Source organism: Myotis brandtii, unplaced genomic scaffold, assembly GCF_000412655.1.
Source record: "Myotis brandtii unplaced genomic scaffold, ASM41265v1 scaffold186, whole genome shotgun sequence".
NCBI classification, from domain to species: domain Eukaryota; kingdom Metazoa; phylum Chordata; class Mammalia; order Chiroptera; family Vespertilionidae; genus Myotis; species Myotis brandtii.
The window spans coordinates 3,816,972-3,834,623 of record NW_005356905.1 but is presented as its reverse complement, the minus strand read 5'-3'; the positions used below and the strand labels follow the sequence as shown (position 1 = coordinate 3,834,623).

Below are 17,652 nucleotides of genomic sequence, written 5' to 3'. Positions count from 1 at the left end.
ATATATATATATTGCCCATTCTGAGCTATTTAACCCAAAGACATGTCTCATGGATTATTGTGAGTGCATCATGTATGGGTTTCCTCTTATGAACAGAAATGATTAGATAACTTATGCTCAATCATTATCCAAGTTGTATTTGTGAAATATTGACCAATCGCTGAACACTAATGCTGATAAGTGAAGATGTGCTGATAAGATCTAGTAAATGTGTATGGAAGGGTATTTTTAGACTTCCTTCCCTCACTCTTCCTTTCCAAAAATAATTCCAGAGGTGAAATTCAGAAGCTTTACTCCTTGCATAGTCTGAGAGTGCCTATAATCTCCAGGTCAAATATCAGCACTAAGACTATATAAACTCTTAATGCTTAATTGATGGGTGTCTTCTATTGATTTCAGAATGCCACTCAGACCCTACTCCTTAGGATATTTGTAAAATAATTTTTATGGTTTCCGTATAACATCTATGCATCCCAGAACATCTTTTCCCACCATTTCTGCTTTATAGGACAACAATCCTAATAAGACACATTTCATAAGAGTATTCCATGGTACTACAAGTAAGGGGGAAGGATACAATAATTTGTCTGTTTTTTAAACTTCATTTTGGGTCTTAATTTTATGCACTGCTTAATTTGATTAGCCTTATATAGGTAGAGAGGGCAAGGGGCTAGACATCACAAGTCCTAACAACTTTGTTTTCTCCATTTTTCCTTGGATGTAATCATCAAAATCAGTGCTGTGGGAGCATAAAGAAGGAAGTCTGATATAATCCTATGTTTTTCTGTGGGAAAGGGAATAATAAAATGGCTATCCTTAAACTTACCTTAAATTCATGGAGACTTAAGAATTAAAGAAATGCAAAAGTAGCAGGAATAATAATATTCACTACTTCTGATATTTTCTTTCATCTAGTGGTTATTCAATCACTGTATCCCAGGTGGCTCCTATTTGTTCTTTATAATCTCTTCCCCCAAATCTATGGGAAAAAATTAAACTACTTGCTGAGGTGACAGAGGCCCTGGAGATGTTGAACCATGTACTTAGAGCATGAGAAGACTCATCAGTCTATATAAGGAGAAGATTGTGTAGGGCATAATGTTGGGTAACTTTGTTTAGTCCAGTGATGGCGAACCTTTTGAGCTCGGCGTGTCAGCATTTTGAAAAACCCTAACTTAACTCTGGTGCCGTATCACATATAGAAATTTTTTGATATTTGCAACCATAGTAAAACAAAGACATATTTTTGATATTTATTTTATATATTTAAATGCCATTTAACAAAGAAAAATCAACCAAAAAAATGAGTTTGCATGTCACCTCTGACACGCGTGTCATAGGTTCGCCATCACTGGTTTAGTCTCATTCTGTTTGTGTTCTGAACAGTGGCCTTTTCCTTTAGGGAAACTTTCTCCCTTTTTCATGGTAACAGTGAGGTTGTCAGCCATAGTCTTCATTTCCCTAGGGATGGTCATCTAACACAGTCCTCAAAATATTCTAGTGCCCCCCGACTGCTGATAATTGTTATTGGTCCATTGACAAGTAGCCCAAATATCTTCAATTCCATGGTGTTCTGAGGTTGGCAAACTGCTTGCTAGGAGTAAGACATTCTATTCCCTCTAGGACAAGTTACTTGAGTGTTAGGAAGCTGGCACTGCCAATTGTCATTGCCACTGCCATGTGGATAGAGACTGTATATAAAATGAACCCAAGTGGAGACAGCAAAGTTTTTGGTAGCACTGAGATCCTTGCTCCAATCCTTGAAGTTCTTTTACCCATTCTGAGCTACTCCCACATCCTCCCCAGCTTCAGGAATCAGAACATTTCCATTTTTCATAAATGTATTGCATTAGGTTAATGCCAGTGAGAAAAATCCAGTATTTAAGAAATAAGCAGATATAGAAGTGTCTACAAAAGATATTGCCATACATTTCTAAAACTTTAGATTTTAATGAGGCCTGGCCATATCAAAGGGGTGACTTCCAGGCTGCTCCTTATCCTAACTATAGAAACCACCTCTGGGAGACAGAGAAAAGTAATGCAATAGAAAGCACAGGACTTCACAGACAAAGCCCAGAAAGGGAGGGCAAGATAAGAGTGAGTATCCTTGTACAGAGGTAGAAAAGACAGTGAAAAATGCCTAGCTGGTGTGGCTCAGTGGTTGAGCATTGACCTATGAACCAGGAGGTCACAGTTAGATTCTTAGTCAGGGCACATGCCTGGGTTGCGTGTTCGATCCCCAGTAGGGGGTGTGCAGGAAGCAGCCGATGGATGATTTTCTCATTATTGATATTTCTGTCTCTCCCTCTCCTTTCTTCCATAAAAACCTATCTTTAAAAAATAAGACTTTAAAAAAATAGTGAAAAGAGATAGCAACAGTTTAGGATTTGGATATAATTAACCAAAAGTAGCACTGGAGAGTGTTTGAATTATAAATTTCTCATACTTTAGGCTATTGTCTTTTTTCTCTATACAAAATATATCATCACATAATTATTTTCCTAAAATAAAAATCCCTTCTGAAACACGAGGGCCATCATTTCCGCAAGAAGTTTGATTTTTTACAATTACTATTATCTTTTGCCTGTGCGAGAGCTAACTGATTTTGCCTTTGTGCCAGAAATTCTTTTAGCCTTAGGGATAGATACATAATGAGCATATCTCTACTAAAATGAAACTGAGGTCTCACATTTTAAAATGAATGTTCCTAATACATAGAAATAAGCTCAGTTAGGGCTGAGATTTCCCAAGAGGTCTTAACAATACAGAGAATTTAAATATTAAAGTATTATAATTTTGCATATATTAACAATTGCAGAGCAGATCTGGTGTTGTTCAAAGGAATTGGACTTCAAAATTTCTAAGTTTCAATTATTTCCATCTGAAACAACAGGATAATAATGTTGGGTTTTTTTTTTAAACTACCTGGAGTTCACGTATTCCCCAAACCATTGACGCCATCTCTTTATATTGTCACACTTCATATATTTTGCACCCACTTTGCCAAGGTAGAAAATAAGAAAAAAAATATGTTTCCCAGATTCTCGTTTAGCAGTCCTATTGCTTAATGTTAGCAAAGTTATTTGACTTCCTAAAATGTGGATATGGGAGGATTATCTGCAAGCAGATGGCAAAGATATCTGCCCCTTCTGGAGTAGCCCTATGCCCACAGCATGGTCGGTCCTGAGCAGCAGCTGCCAACAGCCCTGCAGTGTGGGGAGCAGCTTTGCTGACTACTCTGGCCTGACTGTAACATCCATGCCTGACTTCCCCGGCCATCGCAGGCTCCACGAGATATGACACAAACCACTAGGTGCTTAAATTGATAAGAGTGAAGTCAGTTGTTCCAATTAAGGACTGATAACTGTAGGTTTAAAGTTTTCAAAAAAGAAAGGATACATATGAAAATGCTCATTACACCTTTATGTACTCTATAACTGAAAGGCTGTTATTTTCATTATGATTATTACATGTCCTTAAATAATTACTATAATTTTGTTTCTTGTGATTCTTAAAAGCAAGGAAGCAAAATATACATATATTTTATAAAAATCCAATTATGCTAGGTTCTTAGCCTTTTTCTCTCTCTACCATTTCCTTTTGCTATAATGGATAATTTATAATGGATATTACTGGGGACAGCGATAGGACACATTTATCCCAAAGGTTTTAAGTATCCTGTGTAAAACTGTCCAATAAAATGAGGAACAAAGAAGGCCATGAGCTCATAATGCTTTCAGCTAACTATGAAAGTGAGAAGGCCCAGAGGGACTCTGACAAGCTCATGCACCTTAAATTCAGCACCACTATATGCTCCTTCCAAAGAGGATGCCTAAATAGCACTAGACAATGGAGGTGCCTAGTGGTAGGGTGCACTGATACGGAAACATCATGTGAACGAGAACAATCACCTCCCAGAGGAATCAGCTAGGGGCACAAATTGTCACTCCTTGCAGGACAGAAAACACACACACGCACACTCAAGAACAGCAACAGCAGTGGTGGCGGTATGACTACAAATACCTTGTTAAGTAACATAATACAAACAGAATGAATGGAATTTGTGATTCTCAATAGAGTATCTTAGTCATGTTTCAAGAAAGTTATATTGATGAGGGACTATCTAAGGCTTGAAATGAAAAAACAATATTTCTGGAAGTGTTCTTTGTTCCCATGTGAAATAACATTAACTTGTCCTTCAAATTTCGAACTCATTAAATAAAAGATTATTGCATCTATTGCCCTGCCCTTCCCACCCTCTCTCCCATTATATTGCAGACACTTTCTCTATTGCAAAACCATTCTCTGCTTTTCTTTCCCTGTTTCTAACTGGCGCCTGCTTTCAGAGGGGGAACTACTGCTTGTTTTCTTTTTGCAAGGAGAAAGCTCATGGAAATTACATGGGATCTCTGAAGTTAAAGTGCCATCTTGTGCCAAAGGAAAGCATCTCAATATTGACTTTTAAAAATCATTAGCAAGATACATGACCATTTTCATCTAACAGAAATCTATCAAATGCATATAAAACTCTCAATATGAAATCGCTTACACCTGAACCTACTAGTATAAATATATACCCAGCTTTGTTTTCTGTTGTTAGCAATGTCACGCTGAGCTTTACTTGGGAGCTTAAAACATGCTCTGCGTGCATGCTGCTGCATCCTGCCTCCCATTACTGCAGGACGATCAGCATAAAACGGATGCAACGACCTCATTCCCTCATACAACAGTAACGATTGTTTAAGACTTACGTAATAGTTCTTTAGTTCTTTCAGGACCAAGGGCAAACCTCAGTCCCTCTAATAAAGTTGCACGGACTGTACCAATTATGCCACTTGGAACTGATCCATTCTATTTCAAGCATTTCAATGGCAGCAACGCTCCAAGCATTGCACCCAGGAGGGAAGGCCGATGCCAGCACGCACTCCACTGCCCGCGTGCAGTCAGCGGTCGCAGGAATTCGGTGCAGCAAACGAAACGGTTTCCTGCGTTCAGCCTGACAGCTTCCAAGAGCTGTCTCAGGGGGCTGGCAAGAGGTTTTATCGTACTGTTCATGCTGACAGCGTCGTGATGCTAACAGTTAGCACATGGGATCGTCTTCGACTTAGAATTATTTAAATTAATAATCTATAGGTGGAAATGTATTTTTTTAAGTGAAGAATCTAGACTGCATTTTTAAAGCGCATCAAGTAACATAAGCCATGAAATCATAACGCAAAACACAGTCAACCATCTGGAATGAGAAAATATATCTCCCATATAACCTTAACCATGATGAAAGAAAAACAGTTACTAAAGTAGACACACTAGTGTAAATGTGAATTCAAACAGAATTCCAGGAGAGCCTGATTTGGGGGCCATGAACCTGATAGATTCTAAGATAATTGAGAGCAGATTGGTGTCCAAAAAAGGCTAAAATAATTCAAGGGATCAGTTAAATAATTCTTTCTACTCTTGAAAAAAATCCCATAGAGGATGAATATATATAAGATTCTTCCACTCAACAATATGATGTCTCAGTCTTTATTTTCCTACTCAAATGTTGTAACATTTAAACTCTTTGAAATAGCATTTATTTTGTCTATAACAGTATTCTTGGAAAGACCATGAACAGGAGCCATCATATAGAGAAATATATATTCTTGACTTTTTTTGTCATTTTTGGTACATGAAGAAATAACAATGTTTGCTGAGTTTCTAAATAGTCTGGCCTTACATCTAATTCTGCACTTTGCATTGGAAGTTGTTAGAGTACATGATAAGACTCATGGGGATTATTACTAGTATTAATCTCTTCTAAAATAGTAATGATATGGTATCTAATGTTATCCTTTTGTTTATAGATTTATCAGATAACTAATTTTTATAATTAATTCTTTTTTTATTAAGTACTTAGTTTATGTCTACCATTTGGCTGAGTGTGTTGTTTTTTTAAATGATCTAATTGAATCTTCACAAATACTGAAGCTCCGCACAGTAAAGCAAATTTTCCCAAATTAACAATCTAATTCGCATGGGATGTGGCATGTAGCTTAATTTTTACGTCTGCTAAAACCATACTCTCAAGACAACTTTGAACAACTATGACACACACACACTTTTTTTTCATAATTTAATGACCATGAAAATATTACTTTGTTTAAAAGCACTGTAGCATTTCAATAAACACAATATGCTTATATGGCATATGTTTGAGTAATAGAAAAGAAATACTCATAGTGGATTTTGTTCAATGTCCTTCCCATAAATTCATTGAGTGGAATGCTATATTAGGTTCTCCTGCTAGATATCTCAGAGTCTCAACCCATGAGGAAAGTTTTGTGGCATCAGCTGTCCCAGAGCCTCTCAATATTACTTTGTTCCATTGCAAAATGGCTTTCCACTGGGTTTGGCTGTTTCCTCTCACATAGTCCAATGGTTACAGTAGAGACTGTGGCTGGAGGGGCAATATTAGTGATATGCAAGACTCCCAAGGCAGTGGTGGAAACATTCTCATCTTGTCAAAGACAAGCCCCTTACCCTTTTCCTGTTTCCCCTCACATCTTTCTGTTTCTCTCCTTTGGGGGAATGACATTGTGAGAGGTGAGAGTGGAGATGAAGTTCATTATCTCATAACTACATGATCCATGGTCTACCAATCTTTTAAAAGTGAAAAAAACAACAACCCAGATTTATGTGCAGACACACAGGCACTGCTGTGTGGTCCCCCAGGAGACATGCAACTTGTTAGAGACTACACATAGCGCAGTGGATGAGGCAAGAGTCTGAGGGTCATATCCACTTCAAGTCTCTGTTTGACTTGAGGTCACTGAAATCCACAACAAAGTCTGGTGGCAGCTTGATATTTTAATGAGCAAAAAGTATGTCTGTTTATTACCGTAAATCACTCTCCTTTTTCTTTTTTCACTTTCCCTCACTTTTCTTTGGATTCATCAGTTGCATCAGGGGACAGGATACTTTGGATGGCATTCAGATCTATAGAGCCACTGAAGACAACATTGATTTTTTATAGCCAGATTTCCCTATTTTAAAAAGTGAGGAAAAGCCCTTTCTTACTCTCACTCTCTCCTTCTGTGTACTTAAACACACACACACACACACACACACACACACACACACACATACACACACACACACTCAACTATATTTCTGAGGTGATTTGTACAAGGTAGGGAGAAGGGCATATGATTCAGTTCAATTCAATTCTATTCAGAACCACTGACAATATAACATACTGAATGTCTGGTTATGCCCAGGGTCATAAAGTAAAGAAACAGAAAATGAATGCCATTTCCAACAGGCCTATTTTTAAATACTATTATTAACTGGTTTTTAATCCTCTTCACCCTGACCCCAACTACTGCAAGGGAAAGTGTCTGCCTTTCTGAAGCTCCTGATACAAAAAGGTGAAAACACAACCATACACTTGAAAAATGAGAGAAAAGGTATACTTGTTGCTTGTCTTGCCTCCGGAAACAATTCCATGAAGGGAAATGGCAGCTTCTTCTGACACCATCACCTACATCTGCCCTTCTCCTCTTCTCATTCAAATTGTCAAAACAAAGTGAATTTAAAGACAAAACAAAACAAAACCTGGACTAGAAAGACTTGTGTGTTGTACAGAAGTGTGACATGCACTCGGAAGTTCCCTCAATAGCTGTAAACTCCTCTCTGACCTGGACAAATGGATGGTGTTGCATTCCCAGAGTACAGGCCAGGGCAACGCCCTCCCTCACTGCCTCCTCCCGCGGGCACTGTTTGGCCAGGCCTGGCAGCTGGACTAGATGCTGAAGATAGAAAGGTGAGGAACCAATAGCTCTGCTTCAGGTTGTTTGCAGGACAAGGCAGGAGACGCCAGGGGCAGAAAAACAGAGCGGTGTCTCCAGCCTGAGTGAGGCGAGGGGATGGGATATGAAAGTGGGATCCCCTAGGACTTACATGAGCTAAGTCATGGCAATAAGGAAGAGCTACTCTGTTGGAAAGGGGCTGGCGCCAGGCCAATAAAGGCAGAAGTCACTTCATGTGCTAAGGCCAAAGGTCAGAAATAGTGGGGTATTGTAACAAAGAGGAATTTTGAGTTGGTAAAGACTTTCTAGCATCAGTCTTCTCAAGAATACATACTGTGGTTTATTTTGTTTTTTGTTTTTTCTTATGATGTTTCCTCATTGCAAATTATATTACTCTTTATATAGTATGGGTCTAATAATGATTCTAAGTTTACCTTACATCAGGAAGATTGGTACTATCAGAATGATGTCATTGTCTTTACTCTTTTCCGCAGCCTCAAGAGCAGATGCCCCCACCTTCACACCAAAGCTATCCTATATAATAAAAGGCTAATAAGCAAATTGACAACCATGGAACGATTGGTCGCTATGATGCACACTGACCACCAGGGGGCAGATGCCCAAAACAAGAGCTGCCACAGGGGGAGTGCCATTCAGCCAGAAGCCGGGTTCATGGTTGGCAAATGCAGTGGCAGTGGCAGGAGCCTCTCCTGCCTCCAGGCAGTGCTAAGGACCCCTCGGGGGATGTCTGCCTGCCGGCTTAGAGGGTGCAGGCCAGGCTGAGGGACCTCCCCCTCCCCCCACAAGTGTATAAATGTCGTGCACCGGGCCTCTAGTACTATACAATGTCTGATGAAGTACAAGGTACACAGAGGTTTGTAAAATGTAATTACCTGATTTACATTAAGTCCAATATTAAAAATAAATTCCCTTTACAATGGCTCCTCCTATTAAACCACTGAAAGTAACTGGGCAGAATTTCTGTCTGATACTTGTAAACATCTAGGCTCAATAGATTTCTATATAAATATTTTAAACTATTTCTACTGAAATTGATCTGATGCATTTCTGCAGCAAGAACAGTTACTCTCAGCCCAAAGATACTTCTCAGGTTATGGCAGTTTGAAGAAAAGAGTTTTAAAGCTAGGTCTGGTAGCTATTAGAGTATAAATGCCTTGCAATTTTTCCTTTTGAAAGTATGATTCATGTCTCTGAATTTTTAAGTAGGTGTCAGTATTGATAAATATGATCGACAGATACCTGCATTTTCTTTTGACCATCTGTCAAATGGCCTCCATGTGAGGTCCCACTAGATGGTCTATAATTTTGGGGGGGAAAATAAATGTTTTTCTTACAAAATAGATCTCATAATTGGAGTTCTGTTTTACTGCTGCTATTTGAACTGAAATACAGTCACTAACTTCTCCTTTCTTACTGTATAGTCTTCCTCCAAAGTTCTATATGAAAGTCAATTTTACTTCATATATTTTATCTGACAGCCTCATCACTTTTTCTGCTTCTTGCTCTGTAGAATATATATACTCTTCTTGGCCTTCGGATTTTCTATTAAGACAGAATCATTTTTTATGAAGTTCACTCTTTATGGTGGACTTACAATATGTCTAAGGTCATTAGAATCACAAGAAATTAGCTTATCATTTGCCAAAAATTAAGATAAAATTTCTCAGCAAATAAAAAATGAATATATATTACCACATTTTCAACAATATTCTCCATGTTTGATATCAAATGTCTCCCAGATCTCTTATTTTAAATTATTTTAACTTCCCATTGTTAACATCAACCTCCTGACAAGCTGTCAGCAGCACAGTGAGTGAATCACATGACCAAACTGACTGAAGAAGGAAGACTAAAAATTCAAGTCTACTTTAGATATTTATACTACTATACAGCTAAAATGATTGGGAATAATCAGAGTCTACATGTTATGTCCATTTTATATCAAGATTAAACATAATGGTCCTAGTCATCAACAAATACTTCTAAAACATATCTCCTAAAGAAATAAATAGTATTTTGCAATAACAATAATTACTTAAGTTGGGCACACTTTTATGGTTTTCCAACAAGTTAACTAAACTTCTTCTTGGGCAAAATGTTTGTGTGAAAGCTGATGATTGGCCAAAATTGTGGTACTTCCAAGGCTGTATGTCAGATAGTAGACTTCAAATTTTCACAATCTTATTCTTGGTCTTGTTAGATGTATATTTTGCAAGATGATACTGGAAATGTACCTCATCATCTACAAAGAATCCCATAAAATTTTTCTCCAAATAATGGTGATAAATGTGTGTAAGACCTTTTACAATGTCAGAGAGCAGATGAGGTGATAAAGATCATTGACAGGTACCTGGAATGATGGGCTAGAGACACTATGGTTTTAATGTAATGATACTGTGAAGCACCTGCATCACATTAAGACATCTACCCACCTCTACCCCAATTGCCATATATGCGCAAATATAGAGTAGTGAAAAATCTAGAAGTAATCTCTAGATAGAAGCTAAAAAAAGAGAAATAATAAAAAAATGTTGCTCTAGAAAAGAATGCCTGAAGGAACTTAAGCAAAATGACTCTTTTTCAGGAAAAGCAGCTTTAGGAAACCAGTCATAGAAAAGAAAAAACAAAACAAAACCCTGTTATTATTGAGATAGAACACAGTGAGTAATCAAAAACCAAATGAGAAAAATATTCAGATGAAATGAACTAGATACCTTCAAAAAGCACCTTTAATGTGAGGTTTAAATTAAAAATAAAAAAGCAACATTCTTTAGACCAGTGAATGTCAAATACTAGTATACATTAGAATCAGTTGAAGTTTTGTTGTTGTTTTTTTAATATATCTTTATTGCTTTCAGAGAGGAAGGGAGAGGGAAAGAGATAGAAATATCAATGATGAGAGAGAATCATTGATCTGCTGTCTCCTGCACGTCCCCTACTGAGGATGAAGCCCACAACCTGGACATGTGCCCTGACCTGGAATTGAGCCATGATCTTATGGTTTATAGGTGGATGTTCAACCACTGAGCCACACTAGCTGGGTTCAGCTGAAATATTTTTAAAGGCATGCTCTTGGGTTCCTTTTTCCATGATTCTGATTTCTGCGTCACTGATTTAGAGCTTATTGAGGAGAAATTTTGTTTATTTTTTCTTCTTTTTCATTTAAATCATTTCTTGTTGAAAGTTATTTTAGATTAAGGTAATATGGTAATGGCTTTATTATGAAGAATGGCATTAAAGATGGACTTTGAAAGCAAGTAGGCAACTTTAGACTTAGAAACATTTCCTCAGAAAATAAAGAAAGGCATTTATTTTGACAAGAAGGCGATTTTAATGAAGGTGCTATAACATAGAGCAGCATTAGTAAATTTCATGCCTTTCATGAATTTAAAAATTATTATTGTCATTATGATAATTATCATTTTGCAGACAGTTCCTTAACAACAAAAACAAACAAACAAAAAAACGTATTGAAAGGACTTACAGACACAGACATACAGGTAGATATCTACACATATATACATAAACATTAAAAAGCATATGATCCTGGTCAGTGTTGCTCAGTGGTTAAACATCAACCTATGAACCAGGAGGAGGTCAGGGTTCAATTCCTGGTCAGGGCACATGCCCAGGTTGTAGACTCGATCCCCAGTAAGGGGCGTGCAGGAGGCAACTGATCAATGATTCTCTCTCATCATTGATGTTTCTATCTCTCTCTCCCTTTCCCTGCCTCTCTGAAATCAATAAAAATATATATTTTTAAAAGCATACCAAACTGCAGAAACATATTCTTATATAAACTTAGATAAAACTAATAGTCATTTGTGTTAAAAAAAAATCATAAATACTAAATTTGATGCAATTTAGCCATTATTTTCTGATATTGAAAATAATAAAATTTAGGGGAATCATTTTCTTAGGATGCCTACATGTCTAACAAAGATATTTCATCCACTTTGAAGTCAAGTATAATATTAATAATAAATAATAAAACCATAGCTAATAGAGATATTTCTATGAAAATTACTCTCTAAAGGTCATTTAAAAAAAAAAAAGATCATATTACACAGGTTGTTTTGGTTTCCTTTTCATTCATTTATATTTTTTTCCTTGTGGAGGTTATGGTTGACCTTTCAGCCTCAAGAAAACTGACCGAAAAACACACAAACACAAAAAACCCAACCCTCAAAAAACTAGAAAATAAAAAGATCTTTGTCACAGGTACAACTGGAGAACCCCAGTGTGATTCACAGGTGGAAAATATGTGTCATATGTGGACAAATTAATATTTCCTATTCAATTTCTCCTACCTAAAATAGATTCCTAAAATGCAAAGCAAACTATACAAAAAAGAGAAAAATAACAAGAATTAAACACAAAAGCTTAAAAATATGTGTGTGTGTGTTTTGATGTTAAAGCTTACTGATTATGTGATAGTTTAGTTTTAAGAAAAGTAGCTGTAAAACAATGACTAGAAACTCAACTACATATGTTTAATTTCTTTCACATTTATAGATAATGTAAAATATGCTATATTATGATTGATGCTACTATGTACTGACTAAATAAAAGATAAACCAATAAACAAATAACCAATAGTAGGAATTTCTAAAAACACTGTTTTTAAATTCATTACTCTTGGACATATCTATGACTTAGCAAGTTTTAAATTGCTATATAAGATAAATTCTCAAAACTTTTCTAAAAGTGACTTACTTTTCTGAAACTTATTTTCACAATTAAATATTTGATATCCTAACTTTACAAAAAATTTCTATGAGAGTGTTTGCCCTTTAATATATATGGATTTTGAAAAAGAATGCTCATTATTGATCCAAACCATCTAAGTTTTCTTAAGTTTCTTGACTACATTTGAAAACCCAACATGATTTGTAACACCACTGATCAGTATCCAGGGTAAAAATCATTCCAATCTTCAATTCCAAAGTAGTTCATTGAATTTATCTTTAAAAATAATAGTTGTATCATTCCTTTCATGAGAATAGTGGTCCCAGATATATTTTTTCCCATTTTCTTTCTAATTCTGCCAAATGACACCCTGCAGTCTTTCTGTCTCTGAAGTGGAGTGACAGACTGACAGGTGTTGTCAGCAAGAAGTCTGATGACTGAGAGAGGTGTTTGTCTTCTAATAGATTCAATAAGGCATAGAGGAGAGACAAAGCTGAGGCGCGGGCAGCTCGGGGAAGCCTTTGGCAAACCCCTTTGAAAGCTGTGAAACCTCTGAAAATTCTGATTGAGGCACAGATACTGAGAAGTCCGCACTGGTGTCATCTCCAGCCAAGATGCCTGATGGCATGCTGCTCTGTAGAAAATAGTGATACATAGCCTAATGAGGCCCCATCCATCGGATTTCTCACACTTCCAAACACGAAGCTGGAAGGTGGCCGAGTGCTGTTCGAGAATGACAAAGGTTTGTCTGAAGGTATGCCATCTCTTCTTTCCTCTGCATCAGTGAAACTGTGCTGCGAGCATCCTCTCAGCAGCACAGATCTAAAGCCTGCTGTGAGTCTTTACACCCTCAGCAAGACTTCCTCCCCTCTTCCTCCAGCCTTCATTTAGTTCCCCTAAGAAAGCGCTGTGTGCTGTGTGCTCATTTTCTGCAGCCCTTGGACCCTGAGTATAGCCGCACAGAAACTGACCAATTCCATAATAAGCCACCCCCTCCATTCGTCACACCATCACCTGTGATAATACAAATTGTTCTTTGTGATTCTAATCATCAGCTGTCATCCAGATAATGTCAGGTGCTCGGCAAAGCACCCTGTGGAATTTTTCATCCATCTGTCCAGTCTTAGAAATGACCTTCCATTCCTTTCCTTTGTACACAGGTTATCTTGAAATGGGGCATTTGCATAACAAAAGAATGCCTCCCACTATAGTACTGGGAAGTTGTAGGGTGGGAGAGATGACTGTGCAGCCTTCTTTGTAATCCATAGGATATTGAAGGCTGTTGCCTTTCAGCCTCAGGCCACCAACACTTCAGTGTATTTATTTCACTAGGGCAACAAAAGCTAATTGTTAACAAAAATACAGCTCTTTTATCATCTACAAATTTATTAGCAGCTGAAAAAAATCTATTCTACAAATAGATATTTGTATTGCAAATGCTTAAAGGAGTAACTAATGAGGCCATTTATTGTCCAAATTTGACTAATTACTATGCTGAGACACTGCCTGGGAGTCCCAGCATGTGCTTTGAAATTAAGCATTTTCAGTAAGTGCATCAAAGGAGTTGGAACCAAAGGAACAGCAAGAAGTTCAGAAATCTGCCTGTTCATATTGATTCCAACTTGCATGGTGTTTCATCAAAAACTAACTACAGGCACTTTAAAATAATCCACAGGCAGATGTAAAGAAATAATAAATAGCCTCCCAAGGAGAAGTATTCTAACTAGACTGACCATACAATTGAACCTACAAATTGGAATAATTTTGAGAATGAGAGAGGCCACCCCAAAATATTCCAGCTTGTAGGATTAATTATATGGTCAGTCTAGTTAGAATACCTCTCCTTGAACCATAGCATAAAGCTGGCCTTGGCCAGGCAAACCAAAATCTATATCCTCTGTGTCACTACTTCTATTTCTTCACAGTCCTTAAATGAACATTTAAGTGATTACCTATTGAATAAAGAACACATTTCATCAAACACTTCCACAGTATTGCTCCAAACCACCTTTCCATTTTCTTCATCACCTCACTCTACCATGAACCCTTTGTCTAAATATGACTTCCATGTGTTGACTGATGATGGTTTTCTAAAATACTCTTACTGGAGCTATAGGCTCTTAGAATGATGTCTTGCAAATTAATCTATCAAAGGTAAATCACACATATAATACAAGGTTGAGTTCATGCCTTTTGATGGCAAATAGCAGAGGTTTTAGGCCCCTTTATGTTATGGAATAAGCAAGGCAGTTCTGAGGAATAGTTTTGCTGTCCATTTTTCTTTGCATTTTTTAAATATATTTTTAGTGATTTCAGAGAGGAAGAGAGAGAGAGAAACATCAATGATGAGAAAGAATCATTGATTGGCTGCCTCCTGCACACCTCCTACTGGGGATGGAGCCTGCAAGCTGGGCATTGTGCCCTTGACTAGAATCAAACCCAGGACCCTTCAGTCCACAAGCCGACGCTCTATCCACTGAGCCAAACTGGCTAGGGATGCATTCTTTTTTTTCCCAAAATCGGTATCTCAAACTCCTTTCATTACTAACAATTCAACTATCTCAATTCTATCTGGTTTATATTCTGGAGGAAGTACATTTGATAGACTTAAGTAATACTCATCGTTCCTAGGAGTCTAGTTCCCATTCCACACCACTCAGGAAAGGGTGGCACTTGGCTCTGTAATACACCATTGTCCAGTGAAGGACAAATCAGCATGGCGATCAGTGGCCCTCTTAATTTGCATGGGACATAACAAGCAGGGTGAAGAATATGGAGCACTTCAAACCTCCCTCTCTGTATGAAGCCTTTTCAGAACCTTCCAGGTAAAATTAAGTTCTTTCTACTGCACACTTTCATAGAATTTTGTGATATATATCTGCTGACTCAGAATATTTATGTCTGAGTTTTGTCTCCTCCCTTAGATCTACACCCTCCCCCATCTTTATAGAGATATCAATGACATAACACATGCGTAAGTTTAAGGTATACAATGTGTTGATTTGCTACAGTTACACAGTGTACCCTTGAACAAGTTGTATAGGGGCTCTGACCCAGTACAGTAAAAAATGTGCATATAATTTTGACTCCCCCACAGATACCAATATTCATAGATGTGCTAGTTCCTTATTTAAAATGGTGTAGAACAATGCATATGGTAACCTCCACACCCTTGTATTCCCAACTGTGGATCAAAAAAAAACCAAACTATTTCAATCTGCTGCTGGTTAAATCTATGATACAAAAACCTAGGAATATAGGAGTTTGGCTGTATATGGATTGAGTAACTAATCTATATATATATAAGTGGACTCACACAGTTCAAACCTTTGTTGGTCAAGGGTCGACTGTATATTACCAAATAATTACCACCATAGTATTATTTAACACCTCTCTCATATCACATAATTTTAATTTCTTTTTTTGTAATGAGAACATTTGAGATGTATTTTCTCAGCAACTTTTAAGTTCATAATACAGTATATTAACTACAATTACCATGCTATACATTAGATCCCCATAACTTATTCATCTTATAACTGTAAGTTTATACCTTTTGATCAACATCACCCATTTCCTCCACCCCTAGTCCCTGGTAACTACCCCCTTATTCTCTGTTTCTATAAATTTGGCTTTTTAGATTCCACATATCAGAGATATCATAGAGTATGTGTCTTTGTCTGACTTATGTCACTTAGCATAATGCCACTGGAGTCCATTCATGCTGTCACAAATGGCTGAATTTCCTTTCCCTGGATAGATTAGATAGATAGAGAGCCAGATAGATGATAGATAGATGATAAATAGAGAGAGAGAGAGAGAGAGAGAGAGAGAGAGGATAGATAAATAATAGTTAGATTATAGATAGATATAGTAGAGATATATCTCATAGTTCTTTATCCATTCATTTATAGATGGACTCTTAGGTTTGTTAATAATGCTGGAATCCACATGGGAGTGCAGATATTGCTTTGAGATCCTATTTCCATTTCTTTTGGATATATACCCTAGAAGTAGGGCTGCGAGATGAAGCATGAACTTCTGAACTTGCTATTTCTTAGGCATAGTAACTTGTCATTTAGTATATGTTCAACAAATGTTTATTATATTAAACTGACAAGTTAGTAAGACATAATAGTTAAATGCAATGCTGCAAATGGCAATATAAGCAAGAGAAGTCTATGGTCCTGTCATTGTGATATTGAGAAATAAATCAACATTCATCTCATCCCTCATGCTTCCCTATCTCTGTCACTCTTATGCCAGCCAGAGGGACAGAAGGAATGGATGTGTGTAAAGTAAAACTGTTCACAGGATATTAGTGAAGGCACAGAAATGAAAATTATGGTAGCGCAAATCATATATTTTTAAAGAAGCGTCTGTTAAATTAAAGTTTTATCCTAGTTTTGAAGGAAAATCCCTTAAATTTCATGCAGTCAACACAGCAACAGGATTGGCAAACTCCACTATAACTGTATAAAAGGTCAGGAAAATACAGGTGAGTAATGAGCAGAAGCAAACAATAGCTCAGTCTTTTATCAATCTTAGTACCATTTTAAATTTCAGTGAGTAAGGATTGGTTTATACAATGTTATGAAGACATATATGTAATCTTCTCAAGAAAAAGTACTTTGCAAAAACAAACTATTGTCACCATATAACTGAAAATTCAAGAAATGCCAAGGACTGAAAAGTCATTACAGGAATGCACAAGGGAAATAAATTGAGGTCAGGGTTATTCTGACTCTGTGACTTATCATGGGATTAACATAGAATTCAATTGGCAGCATATCAAAAGCCACATTTTGCCTTTAGAAATATACAATTATTCTTGCAGCTTCCTGGCACCGCTAACTGTGGTCTTTGCAAATAAAATGGAGACAAACTTTCTCCCACCAAAATTTTAATAGAGTCTAAACTCTTTAGTTATCCCTTCCTTCATTAAGATTTGATGATTTCGGAGACTACTATGCACACTTAATGTGATTGGATCCCTTTACTTTTATCCTTCAGTTCCTAAGAAATGCTTTTAGAGGGTTATTGAATTTGCATTATCCCAAGTGAAAATCACACTGGTTACTTGGGAACACCATTTGTTTGTACATCTCTCTATTACAAAACCAAACTTTGCAACCAGACACACAAATGAATATAT

The 17,652-nt window shown here is 37.0% G+C and overlaps 2 long non-coding RNA genes across 2 annotated transcripts in view; both read right to left on the bottom strand.

Annotated features, from left to right (window-relative positions):
* Positions 1-4,784, bottom strand: part of LOC106725754 — a 10,694-nt gene extending 5,910 nt beyond the window's left edge. Inside the window, exon 1 of the long non-coding RNA XR_001361693.1 lies at positions 4,752-4,784. This is a non-coding gene — a long non-coding RNA (uncharacterized LOC106725754). The remainder of the gene's footprint in view (positions 1-4,751) is intronic.
* Positions 4,785-13,689: 8,905 nt separating this feature from the next.
* LOC106725753 overlaps positions 13,690-17,652 on the bottom strand; it is a 16,081-nt gene continuing 12,118 nt past the window's right edge. Inside the window, exon 3 of the long non-coding RNA XR_001361692.1 lies at positions 13,690-13,702. This is a non-coding gene — a long non-coding RNA (uncharacterized LOC106725753). The remainder of the gene's footprint in view (positions 13,703-17,652) is intronic.